Genomic DNA, 15,441 nt, shown 5'->3' on the forward strand with positions numbered 1-15,441 from the left:
CATTGCAACATTTAGAAAGGGCAAATACCTTTTTCCATAATGATGCATAATATCATTAGTAAATTATTATTAACATTAACTCTACTACAAACATGAACATTAAGGGATGATAATAAGGTCACTGCCTATAAATATATTAGTAGCTCACATGAAAAATGTATGGAAATCTCTTTCATTTAATGTCCCCGAGGAAGGAAGATTTCCCTTTGCATCTTGTAATAAGCTAGAGTTGTTTCCTTTCTCATAAAAGAACAGTCTTCCTTATAAGATGTTCTTTTTTACTGTAAATATATTTATGAATGACGTCCACTTTTATTAACCCGTTGTTTGTACTACGTTATGGTATGTGGATGCAATACCGAGGACAGGGCTATCAGGGCTGCCACTAGGAGTTTCAGGGCCCTACACTGGCAACGTTTTCGGGCCCATCTTGAGAATCCACCCAGGCTCCACCCCAGCTAAGCCTCCACACCTCGAACCTTCCATAGTCTCACCACCCGCTCTTGTAAAAACTTCATTTCTGCACCATGTCTTTACCAATCACACATTAACAGTTCCTATCGAACACCAGTTCACATACATATCTTTTGGCCAAAAATCTGCTGGCTTTCTTTAAACTGCTACCACGACAAGGTCAACTCGTTTGGCCGGGACCTTCTCTACTCTGACCTATTAAACATTTCTTGAAATATACAATAATCTTTGTAGACATAGTTTTCTTTATTTTTCTTTAAGGGAATGTGTCACATATATTTTTTAGCACCACGGCTGAATCATATATTATCACGCAGTAACCATATAATACCACATTCTGTAGAAGGAAAAAATACACCCACACTATGGCCAGACTACATATTACCACCACATAGTGACTGAATACTACTACAATAGTCATCATTAATAAAAAAAACACACTAATCTACTATATAATTGTCTAATTCTGTCTGTCTGTCTGTAATAGAAATCCCGCCTTGCTGATTTGTCGCGGCCTAACTGCCGCGACCAATCAGCCACAGTTGCTTAGTCGTCGCGGCAACACGGCTGCATTGCTTATTGTACAGGCACATTACAGCCGTTATAGGCATCACTGCTGCGTCGCTCATTACACAGGCACAGTCCTGTACATATTCTGGAGTACAATACATTAGGTAACAGCAGAACAGTGACTGCAGCTCTGGGTGTAACTTGCCTACAATACATTAGGTGACAGCAGAAAAGTGAATGCAGCTCTGGGTGTAACAGGAGTACATTAGGTAACAGCAGTTACACCCTAATGTACTCCTGTAACACCCAGAGCTGCAGTCACCGTTCTGCTCTTACTTAATGTATTATAGTCCTGTTATAGCCAGAGCTGCAGTCACTGTTCAGATCTTACCTAATGTATTGTACTCTAGTTACACCCAGAGCTGCAGTCACTTTTCTGCTGTTGCCTAATGTATTGTACTCCAGTTACACCCAGAGCTGCATTGACAGCAGAAAAGTGAATGCAGCTCTGGGTGTAACTGGAGTACAATACATTAGGTAACAGCAGAAAAGTGACTGCAGCTCTGGGTGTAACTGGAGTACAATACATTAGGTAAGATCTGAACAGTGACTGCAGCTCTGGCTATAGCAGGACTATAATACATTAGGTAAGAACAGAACGGTGACTGCAGCTCTGGGTGTAGCAGGAGTACATTTGGGTTTAACTGCTGTTACCTAATGTACTCCTGTTACACCCAGAGCTGCATTCACTTTTCTGCTGTCACCTAATGTATTGTAGGCAAGTTACACCCAGAGCTGCAGTCACTGTTCTGCTGTTACCTAATGTATTGTACTCCAGAATATGTAAAGGACTGTGCCTGTGTAATGAGCGACACAGCAGTGATACCTTTAACGGCTGTAATGTGCCTGTACAATAAGCAATGCAGCCATGTTGCTGCGACTACTAAGCAACTGTCGCTGATTGGTCACGGCCTAACTGCCACGACCAATCAGCAAGGCGGGATTTCCATTACAGACAGACAGACAGACAGACAGAATTAGACAATTATATAGTATATTAGGTAAGAGCAGAATGGTGACTGCAGCTCTGGATGTAACTGGACTACAATACATTAGGTAAAAGCAGAACAGTGACTGCAGCTCTGGGTGTAACTTGCCTACAATACATTAGGTGACAGCAGAAAAGTGAATGCAGCTCTGGGTGTAACAGGAGCACATTAGGTAACAGCAGTTACACCCTAATGTACTCCTGTAACACCCAGAGCTGCAGTCACCGTTCTGCTCTTACTTAATGTATTATAGTCCTGTTATAGCAAGAGCTGCAGTCACTGTTCAGATCTTACCTAATGTATTGTACTCTAGTTACACCCAGAGCTGCAGTCACTTTTCTGCTGTTGCCTAATGTATTGTACTCCAGTTACACCCAGAGCTGCATTGACAGCAGAAAAGTGAATGCAGCTCTGGGTGTAACTGGAGTACAATACATTAGGTAACAGCAGAAAAGTGACTGCAGCTCTGGGTGTAACAGGACTATAATACATTAGGTAAGAACAGAACGGTGACTGCAGCTCTGGGTGTAACAGGAGTACATTTGGGTTTAACTGCTGTTACCTAATGTACTCCTGTTACACCCAGAGCTGCATTCACTTTTCTGCTGTCACCTAATGTATTGTAGGCAAGTTACACCCAGAGCTGCAGTCACTGTTCTGCTGTTACCTAATGTATTGTACTCCAGAATATGTACAGTACTGTGCATGTGTAATCAGCGACGCAGCAGTGATACCTTTAACGGCTGTAATGTGCCTGTACAATAAGCAATGCAGCCGTGTTGCCGCGATGACTAAGCAACTGTCGCTGATTGGTCGCGGCCTAACTGCCACGACCAATCAAGAAGCCGGGATTTCCATTACAGAAAGACAGAATTAGACAATTATATAGTATATTAGGTAAGAGCAGAACGGTGACTGCAGCTCTGGGTGTAACTGGACTACAATACATTAGGTAAAAGCAGAACAGTGACTGCAGCTCTTGGAGTAACTGGAGTACAATACATTAGATAACAGCAGAACAGTGACAGCAGCTCTGGGTGTAACTGGAGTACAATACATTAAGTAACAGCAGAACAGTGACTGCAGCTCTGGCTGTAACTGGAGTACAATACATTAGGTAACAGCAAAACAGTGACAGTAGCTCGGGGTGTAACAGGAGTATAATACACTAGATGGTGGCCCGATTCTATCGCATCGGGTGTTCTAGAGTCTCTGTTAAAATAAAAAATAGCTATATACTCACCTTCCGACGGCCCCCGAACTCTGTCCTGCCTCTCACCACGCTCCCGGCATCTTCCTGTCCCAGTAATGCTTAGCAAGAAGGGCCAGAGATGATGTCACTCTCACGTGAGCGCGACGTCATCAGCGCAAAGCATTACTGGGACCGGAAGATGCCGGGAGCATGGAGAGGAGAGAAAGAGTCTGGGGGCCGTTAGAAGGTGAGTATATAACTATTTTTTATTTTAACAGAGACTCTAGAATACCCGATGCAATAGAATAGGGCCACCATCTAGTATTACCATAAATGACATTATACACATTATATAGCAGTAATGTCGTACCTTTTAGAGACCCAGTGTCCAAAATGCAACCCAAAACCCACTTACTTTTTGCAAAGTGCCAGCACGGCAATTTAACCCAAATACTAAAGTTTTACTATAGAAAAAACAGCTCATACAGAGAACAGGCAGGGGTAAGAGAGAGAGCAGATAAAAGCAGGCATGTCAGAAAGTAGGCAGGGGCAACAGAGAGCAGGCAGGGATAAGAGAAAGTAGGTAACAGAGAGAAAGCAGGCAGGGGCAACAGAGAGCAGGCATGGGTAAGAGAAAGCAGGTAACAGAGTAAGCAGGCATGTCAGAAAGCAGGCAGGGGCAACAGAGAGCAGGCATGGGTAAGAGAAAGCAGGTAACAGAGTAAGCAGCCATGTCAGAAAGCAGGCAGGGGCAACAGAGAGCAGGCATGGGTAAGAGAAAGCAATTAACAGATGTTCTTAGACAGATTTAAAACTTGCAACATTTTTAAAAGTTGCATGTAACATTGTTGCGTAAGTGTACTCCACTGTAAGGGGAAGTAGATGACTGGACTGGAGAAAAATTAGTCTCATGTCTGAAAATAATCTTTCTATATACTTTTATACTTTAATCGAGTTTGATATTAAACAGATTGTATCAGAAAAAGTCTTTATAACCCTTTGTGCTTCCTCTCGTCTATGTCAGGGTGTAGTTTTCTAATTTTCGCAGCCCGTGTCTCCAGAAGATGTCCTGTATTTCAGATCCTGGTGCATGGCAGCAAAAAGATGAACCAAATCGAAAAAAGCGTCAATTTGGCATGTTTTATTCCAGACAATTTTTCTACAAAACAGTAATAAGAATGCCAGTCTTTATAAATCAGAGCAAAAATCACAATTTACATTAAAATGGATATAAAAGGAAGAAACCTTCTATAACAATCATTACTAAGGTTTCCTCAAATCTCTCCATTTTGCCGAATTAATGAGAAACATACGTTACCTAAACTTTCAAATACATATTCCTATTCACCAGAAAATTAAAAAAGCCTTAAGGAGACTGTTGCAACAGTTTTCATGCTTTAAAAAAACAAATCACACAATTTATTGCCATTGTCAACAAAAAAAATAGAGAAAAGTGGGAACAACTAGCTTTGCTAGTAAGTTTTAACCAAATGTATGAATATTTATGAATTAATATCAAAAAGTCACTAAAAAGTCACATGTCACTCCAGTAGGGAGGTTGCATAAAACGGGGGAAATCTTCTCAACTGGCAAAACTGACTGCAAAAATTACCATCATGGTGAATTTCCTCCAAAAATCTACGCAACTCTAATCAGGTGAAGATTTGTACTATAATTTATGGCCATTTTTTAGAAAAAAATAAAGTAGACTGTCCCGCAATTGTGATTACACCTCTTTTAATAAATACTGGTCAATTTTTTAAAAAGACAAAATTACACCAAATTTTTGCGCAATGTCTCATTTTGCATCTGATCATACTGGAAAACTGATCGAGAAGGGAAATACATTTTCCTCATTCTATGTCTATATTTTCATTATACTGTATAACCAAGCCGGATCATCACTGGGCACCTACTTTATTTAGAAAGAGTTGTCTGTGTAATTTTTTTTTAATTCATATTTTTCTGCAATTTATTCTTACATTTTTCTTACTAGAAATCAGTTAAAGAAGATGTCGCTAAATGATGTATATAATTTCTTGTAAAGCTCTTCAATTCTTTTAGCTTATGCATAATTTACCATGTAATACAGATAATCCGAATACAAAACAGAAAAACAAAGATCCAAATATTATCATATAAATGTGTGAAGCGTCTTCCTGAGACAGATCCTTTGCGGCGGTAATTGTTGATATTGCTGTCACATGAGTCATTATATGGAGCTAGGAGGAATTATTTAATGTGAAGGTCTGGAATCGCTGGGACGCATTGTGCATTTGTTTTCCTTCGTTGCCTTTATTGTTCCTTTTATATGTTCTGGGTGGATGTGAATCTTCTGGTGTGAAGAACGCACGATTCATGGGTGTCTTATATGGAGAGAATGCAGCTTGTAACTGCAGATGATGAGGAAGTTGTCGCTCGTTGGATCGGCTAAACTATTGCTAAGGCCTGTTTCACACTTCCGTTTTTTCAAATCCGTCAAAATCCGTTGTTTTCCGTAAAAAACGGATCCGCCATTTTTTGCAGGATCCGGTTTTTTTGTCCCATAGACTTCCATTACGGTTACCGCGGATCCGTCAAAAAAACGGATCCGTTTTTAAAAAAACGGATCCGTTTGCATCAGTTTCCGTCAAAAAAACGGAAACGGATCCGTTTGGCGGACACAAAAACGGAAGTGTGAAACAGGCCTAAGTCTCTTCTATGGCCAATTAAATCCACACTGGCTGATAGCAGAGAGCAGCTTCTCCATTATTACAGAACGGGTATTGATCCTAGGGAAAAAGACAGGCAAACATCTACACCTCTATGTACACCCGGACTTTATTTATCAGTCCATAGATTTTCTAGTTTTCATCAGTCCTAATAATAAAGATAAAATATTACTAACTCTGATAAATATATAATAAAACAAGACATAAAATAATCAGATTGCCGACTCTAATGTCGAATACAAGTTCAAATCGTGATTGATACATTGTGACAGCCACAACACACACTGCACCTTCATGGGTTAAAATCCTGCTGGGCACGCAAGGTCCCCCTGCTCACACCAGCACATGTCCAAGCCCATTTGAAGTTCGCCAATGACCATCTGGATGATCCAGAGGAGACATGGGAGAAGGTCATGTGGTCAAATGAAACCAAAACAGAACTTTTTGTTATCAACTCCACTCACCATGTTGGGAGAAAGAAGAAGGATAAGTGCAACCCCAAGAAGACCGTCCCAACTGAGAAGCATGGTGGGGGAAATATCTTACTTTGGGGGCGCTTTTCTGCAAAGAGGACAGGATAACTGCACCGCCTCCTTCCCTCAGTAAGAGCATTGAAGATGGGTCATGGCTGATTCTTCCAGCATGACAGTAACCTGAAACACACAGCTAGCGCAACTAAGAAGTGGCTCCGTGAGAAACATTTCAAGATCCTGGAGTGGCCAAGCCAGTCTCCAGACCTCAACGCAATAGACAATCTTTGGAGGGAGCTGAAACTCAATTTTGCTCAGGGACAGCACCGAAACCTGAAAGATCTGGAAAAGATTTATATGGAGGAGGGGGCCAAAATCCCTGCCGCAGTGTGTACAAACCTGGTCCAGAACTACAGGAAACGTCTGACCTTTGTAATTGCAAACAAGGGTTTCTGCACAAAATATTAAGATCTGTTTTTCTATTGTATCAAATACTTATTTCATGCAAAAAAAATTCAAATTAATTATGTAAAAATCATACAATGTGATAATCTGTTTTTTAGTTCTAGATTCTGTCTCTCATAGGTGAAGAGTACCTACGATAAAAATTACAGACCTCTCCATTTTTTCTAGGTGGGAAAACTTGCAAAATCGGCAGAGTATCAAATACTTATTTTCCCTACTGCAATTGCCTATCATGCAGAAATGACAGTCATAATCCCAGTGAAACAAAAATCAAAATGTCAACATAATGGCAGCTACAGTACAAAAAGGGAAATAACCACAGTACAAAAATAATGACAACTAGCAAGGCTTCATGATACAAGACATAATACCAGCATATTGACAACTACCATGCCACATAACAAGACACAATGACAACCACAGTGCCAATATAATGACATGCAAATTGCCTCTTGAGAGAGGAAGAGGACGAGGACTTGAGCTCTAGAGCGTCGCCTTTTGGAAGCAGCAATCCTACAAGTCAATATCGACCCTTCAAAAAGCCCTGCCACATGATTTAGCATAAAAGCAAAAACAGAATCTCAATTTGCAGACACGGTGTTTTGAGGTACTGCCCCTCATCAGTGCAAAGTGTGAGATCTGGTTTGGCTAGGTTATAGCTATAAGACTGGGATCTAAGAGGTAACTTTCCTCTTTGTGGGCAGTAACAAGCCAGGCCTAGCATGTCAGGGTGAGGAGACTTATATGCCATGTATGCTCCTGTGGTAAATGAAATAGGCAAATTGCCTCTTCAGAGAGGAGGACTAAAAGAACTCTAGTGCCACCAATTGGAAGTAGCAATCCTAACGAGGGGTTATATCCTGAAACATGATGTCTGCAAATTGAAATTCTGATTTGGCTTCTATCCTTAGTCATATTGCAAGGCTTGATAAAGGGATGACATTGACTTGTAGGATTGCTACGTCCTATAGATTTTCAAAGGGAAATGGGTGCTCAACTATTAGGGTGAGTGCACACGTTGCGGATTGTGCTGCGGATTTTTCCGCGAGTATTTTGCAAAATCAGCAGGTAAATCCGCAGGTCAAAAGACCTACATTTTATCTGCGGATTGGCCTGCGGTTTTCCCCTGCGGTTTGACACCTGGACAATGGAGTAGGTGTAAAACCACTGTGGATTCCGTACAAAGAAGTGACATGCTGCGATTTGAAACCGCAGCAAATCCGCATGTAAAAATCCGCAGCATGTACACTTCGTTTTTCATTTTCCATAGAAAATAAAGGTACTGTACACCACAGCAGAAACTGATGCGGATCCGCAAGGCCAAATCCGCTGCGGATCTGCAGCAGAATCTGCAATGTGTGCACACACCATTATGTTTTAAAGGTGCTCAGAAGTAAACAATAAAGTAATCTAAGTACGGTGGATAAACTTCGGCCCTCAAAAATTGTGATTCATAAAATTTTAATCAAGAAAAAACCCAATAACATGGGAACATGGGATAAGGTTCATCCACAAAGAAAAAATGGCTAATATTCATTTGATGTTTCGGCCTTGCAGGGCCTTTTTCAAGACATATCTGTGGTGGGTGTCTCCATAGGGGATCTGTGGAAAGGTCTGAGTCCTGATGTGGATGAACCCTATCCCATGTTACTGGGTTTTTCTTGATTAAAATTTTCTTTACGAATCATAATTTTTGAGTGCCAAAGTTTATCTACTTAGATTACCTCCAATAGGTGGTGCTAGAGTTATTTTAGTCTTCCGTTCTGAATAGGCAATTTGCATATTTAATTTCATAGGTGTGGCTTATAATTCTCATTCTGACATGCCAGGCCGGCTTGTCACTCTCCAGAAGGAGAAACGTCACCCCTTAGATCGCAATATAATGACAGGCACAGAGCAAACATGACAGGTACAATCCCAACACATAGTAATGATGGCCACAGAGCAAAGAAAACAAAGCTGACAGTGCCAATATAACAGCAGCCACAGACTGAATATAAGGAAGCGAAGTGACACCGAAGTGACAAGAAAAAGTATCACCAGCGACAGGACCGAAACCACAGGGCCAACATAATGACAACCTGAACATATACATTAGAGCAACCACAGTGCCAACATAAGAACCCCAGCCACAATGCCAATAAGGACGCAATCACAGTGCCAACATAAGAACCCCAGCCACAATGCCAATAAGGACGCAATCACAGTGCCAACATAAGAACCCCAGCCACAATGCCAATAAGGACGCAATCACAGTGCCAACATAAGGACCACAACCACAGTGCCAATAAGGACCGCAATCACAGGGCCCACATAAGGACCCCAACCGCAATGCCAACATGAAGACTGCAACCATAGTGCCAACATAAGGACATCAACCACAGTGCCAACATAAAGACTGCAACCACAGTGGCCAACATAAGGACCGCAACCACAGTGCAAATCTAAGATCCGCAATCACAGTGCCAACATAAGGACCCCAACCACAGTGTCAACATACTGAATGCTGTGCTATCAACATGACACAGTGCCTACAAGATATTTGCAAATTCATGTAACAAAATGGGAAAGATTTGCATCTTTTAATGTTTCTCATTAGTATTTATTCCATAGGAGCTGCAGCGCCCCCTGTGGTGGGGCTAATGGGTTGTCTTTAGCCACATCAGATCACCTCAAGTATAATGTTGGGGTACCAGAATTGCTATCTCCACCATCAGAGTCAGTAAAGTGGTTTTCTCCTTACCGAATATTTTTTCTGTTCACGGTTTATTTGTTTCCTTAGTAACATTTTTCATTATTTGATATAATGATATTTTGGTAACAACAATGAAACCTTTTTATTATCAGTAATTATTTACATTGTGGTAATGTTTTCAGATAATCATCTCTTCAGATGTAATATCTTCACTATGGATTATACAGCATAGAAACCTGGGAATAATTGTTTCAATTCTGAAAAGATGACGGGATACAACACTGAGATAATGGGGTATAACAATTTGGAAATCATGAGGTACAGACATTTGGAGTTTATGGAGTACAATACTATGGAGGCAATGGAGTACAATGATTGGGTAGCACCAATTTTAAGAAGCTAGACTTGAATTGTCAGACCTCAAGGTGGCCCACTAAGGAGCTTGATATCTCCTCTTCCTGCAAGTGGAAAGTCAAAAAAACACAACCTGGCAATTATCCTTGGGGTTAATATTGGGGGGCACAACAAACAGGGCAGTGTTCAATTGTAAAGGAGATTCTGCAGGATCATGAATGAGAGGATTGGGTCAGCTAGAGTTTGTATTGACTACTCAATGGGCTCATAGCAGCCACAGCAGATCACGCTGTGCACTGGCAAACTGGTGCAACATTCAAGAAGCTTGAATTTCTAATATCACATCATTAGTGGGAGATACTGCTACTGAGATACAGTTGGAACCTTGCAGGTTGCATCATGCAAGAAGAGAAAAGTAAATTGTTACACTTATGCTGCATCTACTTTGCCTTTCATAATGTTAATTGCTCACATCTGCCTGAAAGTTTTTTCGTAACTTTGGCTTTAATAACAGAATAAGTTCACCATGAAACAATTCTGCACTGCCGGGAAAAGCACCAGATTAGTATTGGGTGTAGGAGAAATGTATGCAGACATCTGTCACCGATAGTACAGCAGTACACCAGACTGCGCAATGTCTGAAGGACGCAAAAAGAAGAATGCAGCAAAAATGACCCCCAGGAAGTCTTCTCAATATGGCATTCAGCATAGGAACAGGTGGCAGATATTTTTGTTAGTTGCTTGCAATAATTCACTTTTCTTTGATTTTGATACAGAATGTGGAGAAAAGCAGACCGGGAAGTAAAAAACGTAGCAAGAAATCAGGGATGAATGTAGCAGCAGACAGAACAAGTACAGTTGTGGATAAAAGTATTGACACCCCTGCAATTCTGTCAGATATTACTCAGTTTCTTCCTGAAAATGATTGCAAACACAAATTCTTTGGTATTATTATCTTCATTTAATTTGTCTTAAATAAAAAACACAAAAAGAATTGTCCTAAATTCAAATTGGATATAATTCCACACCAAACATAAAAAAGAAGGTGGACAAAAGTGTTGGCACTGTTCGAAAAATCATGTGATGCTTCTCTAATTTGTGTAATTAACAGCACCTGTAACTTACCTGTGGCACCTAACAGGTGTTGGCAATAACTAAATCACACTTGCAGCCAGTTGACATGGATTAAAGTTGACTCAACCTCTGTCCTGTGTCCTTGTGTGTACCATTGAGCATGGAGAAAAGACCAAAGAACTGTCTGAGGACTTGAGAAATCAAATTGTGAGGAAACATGAGCAATCTCAAGACTACAAGTCCATCTCCAAAGACCTGAATGTTCCTGTGTCTACCGTGCACAGTGTCATCAAGAAGTTTAAAGCCCATGGCACTGTGGCTAACCTCCCTAGATGTGGAAAAGAAAAATTGACAAGAGATTTCAACGCAAGATTGTGCGGATGTTGGATAAAGAACCACGACTAACATCCAAACAAGTTCAAGCTGCCCTGCAGTCTGAGGGTACAACAGTGTCAACCCGTACTATCCGTCGGCATCTGAATGAAAAGGGACTGTATGGTAGGAGACCCAGGAAGACCCTACTTCTTACCCCAAGACATAAAAAAGCCTGGCTGGAGTTTGACAAAACTTACCTGAAAAAGCCTAAAACGTTTTGGAAGAATGTTCTCTGGTCAGATGAGACAAAAGTAGAGCTTTTTGGGCAAAGGCATCAACATAGAGTTTACAGGAGAAAAAAAGAGGCATTCAAAGAAAAGAACACGGTCCCTACAGTCAAACATGGCGGAGGTTCCCTGATGTTTTGGGGTTGCTTTGCTGCCTCTGGCACTGGACTGCTTGACCGTGTGCATGGCATTATGAAGTCTGAAGACTACCAACAAATTTTGCAGCATAATGTAGGGCCCAGAGACCCAAGCTGGGTCTCCCTCAGAGGTCATGGGTCTTCCAGCAGGACAATGACCCAAAACACACTTCAAAAAGCACTAGAAAATGGTTTGAGAGAAAGCACTGGAGACTTCTATGGTGGCCAGCAATGAGTCCAGACCTGAATCCCATAGAACACCTGTGGAGAGATCTAAAAATGGCAGTTTGGAGAAGGCACCCTTCAAATATCAGGGACCTGGAGCAGTTTGCCAAAGAAGAATGGTCTAAAATTCCAGCAGAGCATTGTAAGAAACTCATTGATGGTTACCGGAAGCGGTTGGTCGCAATTATTTTGGCTAAAGGTTGTGCAACCAAGTATTAAGCTGAGGGTGCCAATACTTTTGTCTGGTCCATTTTTGGAGTTTTGTGTGAAATGATCAATGTTTTGCTTTTTGCTTCATTCTCTTTTGTGTTTTTTCATTTAAGACAAATTAAATGAAGATAATAATACCAAAGAATTTGTGTTTGCAATCATTTTCAGGAAGAAACTGAGTATTATCTGACAGAATTGCAGGGGTGTCGATACTTTTGGCTACAACTGTAACAATGCTTCTCCTGCTGGAGGGATCCTACCAATCCGTATATCATAGGGTTATGTGAATAAGTAGCAGATATTTACATTTTTCCTATTTCCTGCCAGTGTTTCATTTTACAAAAAAAAATAAATATATTTATATATATAAAGCAGGCAGCACTCCGATATTTACCAACAATAAGGTGGAACTTATTTTGCCCATGTGGCAACATTTCTGTTTCAGTGGACCTTTCTCAAGCAGTGAATAGGGTGTACAAGGAGGTATAAATAGGAGTATTACAACAAGAAATAATTTACAAATTATCCATCATGTTTAGTACATTTATTTATTTCACTCACTTATATAGCACCATTAATTCCACAGCACTTAATTACAGACATTATCAGCACTGTCCGCATTGAGGCTCACAATCTAATATCCCTATCAGTATGTCTTTTGAGTATGGGAGGAAACCAGAGAACCCAGAGCAAATCCACACAAATACGGGGAGAACATACAAACTCCTTTGCAGAGGTTGTCCTTGGTGGGATTTGAATCGAGGACCCCATCACTGAAAAGCAACAGTGCTAACCACTGAGCCACCGTGCATATAGTGCACTTGTCCAATCTTCTAATATATATTTGGCTGGCGCTGGCTGACGTTGTATGCTGGCTTGTGGCATCCTTCACCCAATACATGCAGTACCTCTTGTAGCAGTCACACATGTTCACTGGGAACATTGTCCGCACTTCCAACAACACCTGTGGTAGATCGGCTCACTCAGGTGTACACGGAGGTAGAAACAGGAACACTGTCTCTTTAAGATCTTCACTGATTTATTATATATGGAGCATAAACCATAGTGAAGTAAAAATTAACATAGCCCTTTAGGCAAAAACAGTAGAACATTACAAAGTGCTAACACAAAGCAAACATTTACCAAAACACACGGTTCAGGTTAGCACAAACACGAACACTTCTCTGAAGTTATCCTCTCCAGACACACTGAGCACTGAATGCCTCAGAAGGTCGACTAATTAAACTCCAGACCACACCCTGGGGTGGAGATAGAGTGGACAACCTACCACCCGCGCTATGGCTGGCCACAAAAACCCTGCCCTTAAAATGACCTATTAACCCCTCTCAACACATAGTGTGCTGGAGAAAACTTCTGGAATTCAAATCACTAAAGTTAATAGCCTCAGTGAAACATACCTCCCCTCCAGCACTTTGCCAGTGACAAAATATATATATATTTAAATCCATCATCAAGGAAAAAAGGACCATAGCACTCACCGATCCAAATAGAAAGTCCGCTTTTATTGGCATACAAATAAAACTTCATGGCCGGGAGGCTGAAGGAGAGAGTGAGCACACACCGACGAAGGCCGTTTTGCGCCTACTAGCGCTTCTAGTACGCAGACATGCTTACACATACATAGTAACATAGTTATTAAGGTTGAAGGGAGACTTTAAGTCCATCTAGTTCAACCCATATCCTATCCTAACTTGCCCTAACATGTTGATCCAGAGGAAGGCAAAAAAAACCCATGTGGCAAACAGTAAGCTTCACATTGGGGAAAAAAATTCCTTCCTGACTCCACATACGGCAATCAGACTAGCTCCCTGTATCAATGCAATATTAAGGAAACTAGTGTATATACCCTGTAATATTATACTTTTCAAGAAAGGCATCCAGTCCCTTCTTAAATTTTAGTAGGGAATCACTCATTACAACATCATATGGCAGAGAGTTCCATAGTCTCACTGCTCTTACAGTAAAGAATCCGCGTCTGTGAGCATGCTTAAACCTTCTTTCCTCCAGACGTAGAGGATGCCCCCTTGTCCCCATCACAGGTCTAAGAGTAAAAAGATCATTAGAAAGCTCTTGGTATTGTCCCCGCATATATTTATACATTGTAATAAGATCACCCCTAAGCCTTCAATTCTCCAAACTAAATTACCCCAAATGTAATAACCTGTCTTGGTATTGCAGACCCCCTAGTTCCCCAATAACCTTGGTTGCTCTTCTCTGCACCCGCTCCAGTTCAGCTATGTCTTTCTTATACACCGGAGACCAGAACTGTAAACAGTATTCTAAGTGTGGTCGCACTAGTGACTTATATAGAGGTAAAATTATGTTCTTCTCATGAGCATCTATGCCTCTTTTAATGCATCCCATTATTTTATTTGCCTTTGCAGCAGCTGCCTGACACTGGCCGCTAAATGTGAGTTTGTCGTCCACCCATACACCCAGGTCTTTTTCAGTGACTGTTTTGCCCAGTGTTTTACAATTAAGCACATAATTATACATCTTGTTCGTTCTACCCAAGTGCATGACCTTACATTTATCCCCATTAAAGCTCATTTGCCATTTATCAGACCAAGCTTCTAGTTTACATAAATCCTCCTGTAATATAAAATTGTCCTCCTCTGTATTGATAACCCTGCAGTTTAGTGTCATCTGCAAATATTGAAATTCTACTCTCTATGCCCCCTACAAGGTCATTAATAAATATGTTAAAAAGAAGCGGGCCCAAAACTGACCCCTGTGGTACCCGACTGCTAACCGTGACCCAGTCTGAGTGTGCTCCATTAATAACCACCCTTTGTTCCCTATCCCTGAGCCAGCTCTTAACCCACCTACACATATTTTCCCCTATCCCCATTGTTCTCATTTTATGTATCAACCTTTTGTGTGGCACCGTATCAAAAGCTTTTGAAAAGTCCATGTACACCACGTCCACTGCATTCCCTTGGTCCAGTGCAGAACTTACCTCTTCATAAAAGCTTATCAGATTAGTCTGACAGGAACGGTCCCTTGTAAACCCATGTTGATATTGGGTCATGAGGTTATTCTTCTCCAGATACTCCAGTATAGTATCTCTTAGAAAACCCTCCAGGATTATACCCACAGTTGAGGTTAAACTTACTGGCCTATAATTTCCAAGTTCAGTTTTTGTCCCCTTTTTGAATATTGGCACCACATTTGCTATACGCCAGTCCTGTGGTACAGACCCTGTTATTATGGAATCTTTAAAGATTAAAAATAATGGTCTATCTATGACTG

General features: G+C 41.0%; 1 long non-coding RNA gene across 1 annotated transcript in view; it reads right to left on the reverse strand.

Annotated features, from left to right (window-relative positions):
- Positions 1-3,571: 3,571 nt before the first annotated feature.
- LOC141101103 (uncharacterized) overlaps positions 3,572-15,441 on the reverse strand; it is a 57,048-nt gene continuing 45,178 nt past the window's right edge. The window contains exon 4 of the long non-coding RNA XR_012234890.1: positions 3,572-4,384. This is a non-coding gene — a long non-coding RNA (uncharacterized lncRNA). The remainder of the gene's footprint in view (positions 4,385-15,441) is intronic.

Source organism: Dendrobates tinctorius, unplaced genomic scaffold (assembly GCF_039654945.1).
Source record: "Dendrobates tinctorius isolate UK_male_01 unplaced genomic scaffold, ASM3965494v1 ptg000114l, whole genome shotgun sequence".
Classification (NCBI taxonomy): Eukaryota; Metazoa; Chordata; class Amphibia; order Anura; family Dendrobatidae; genus Dendrobates; species Dendrobates tinctorius.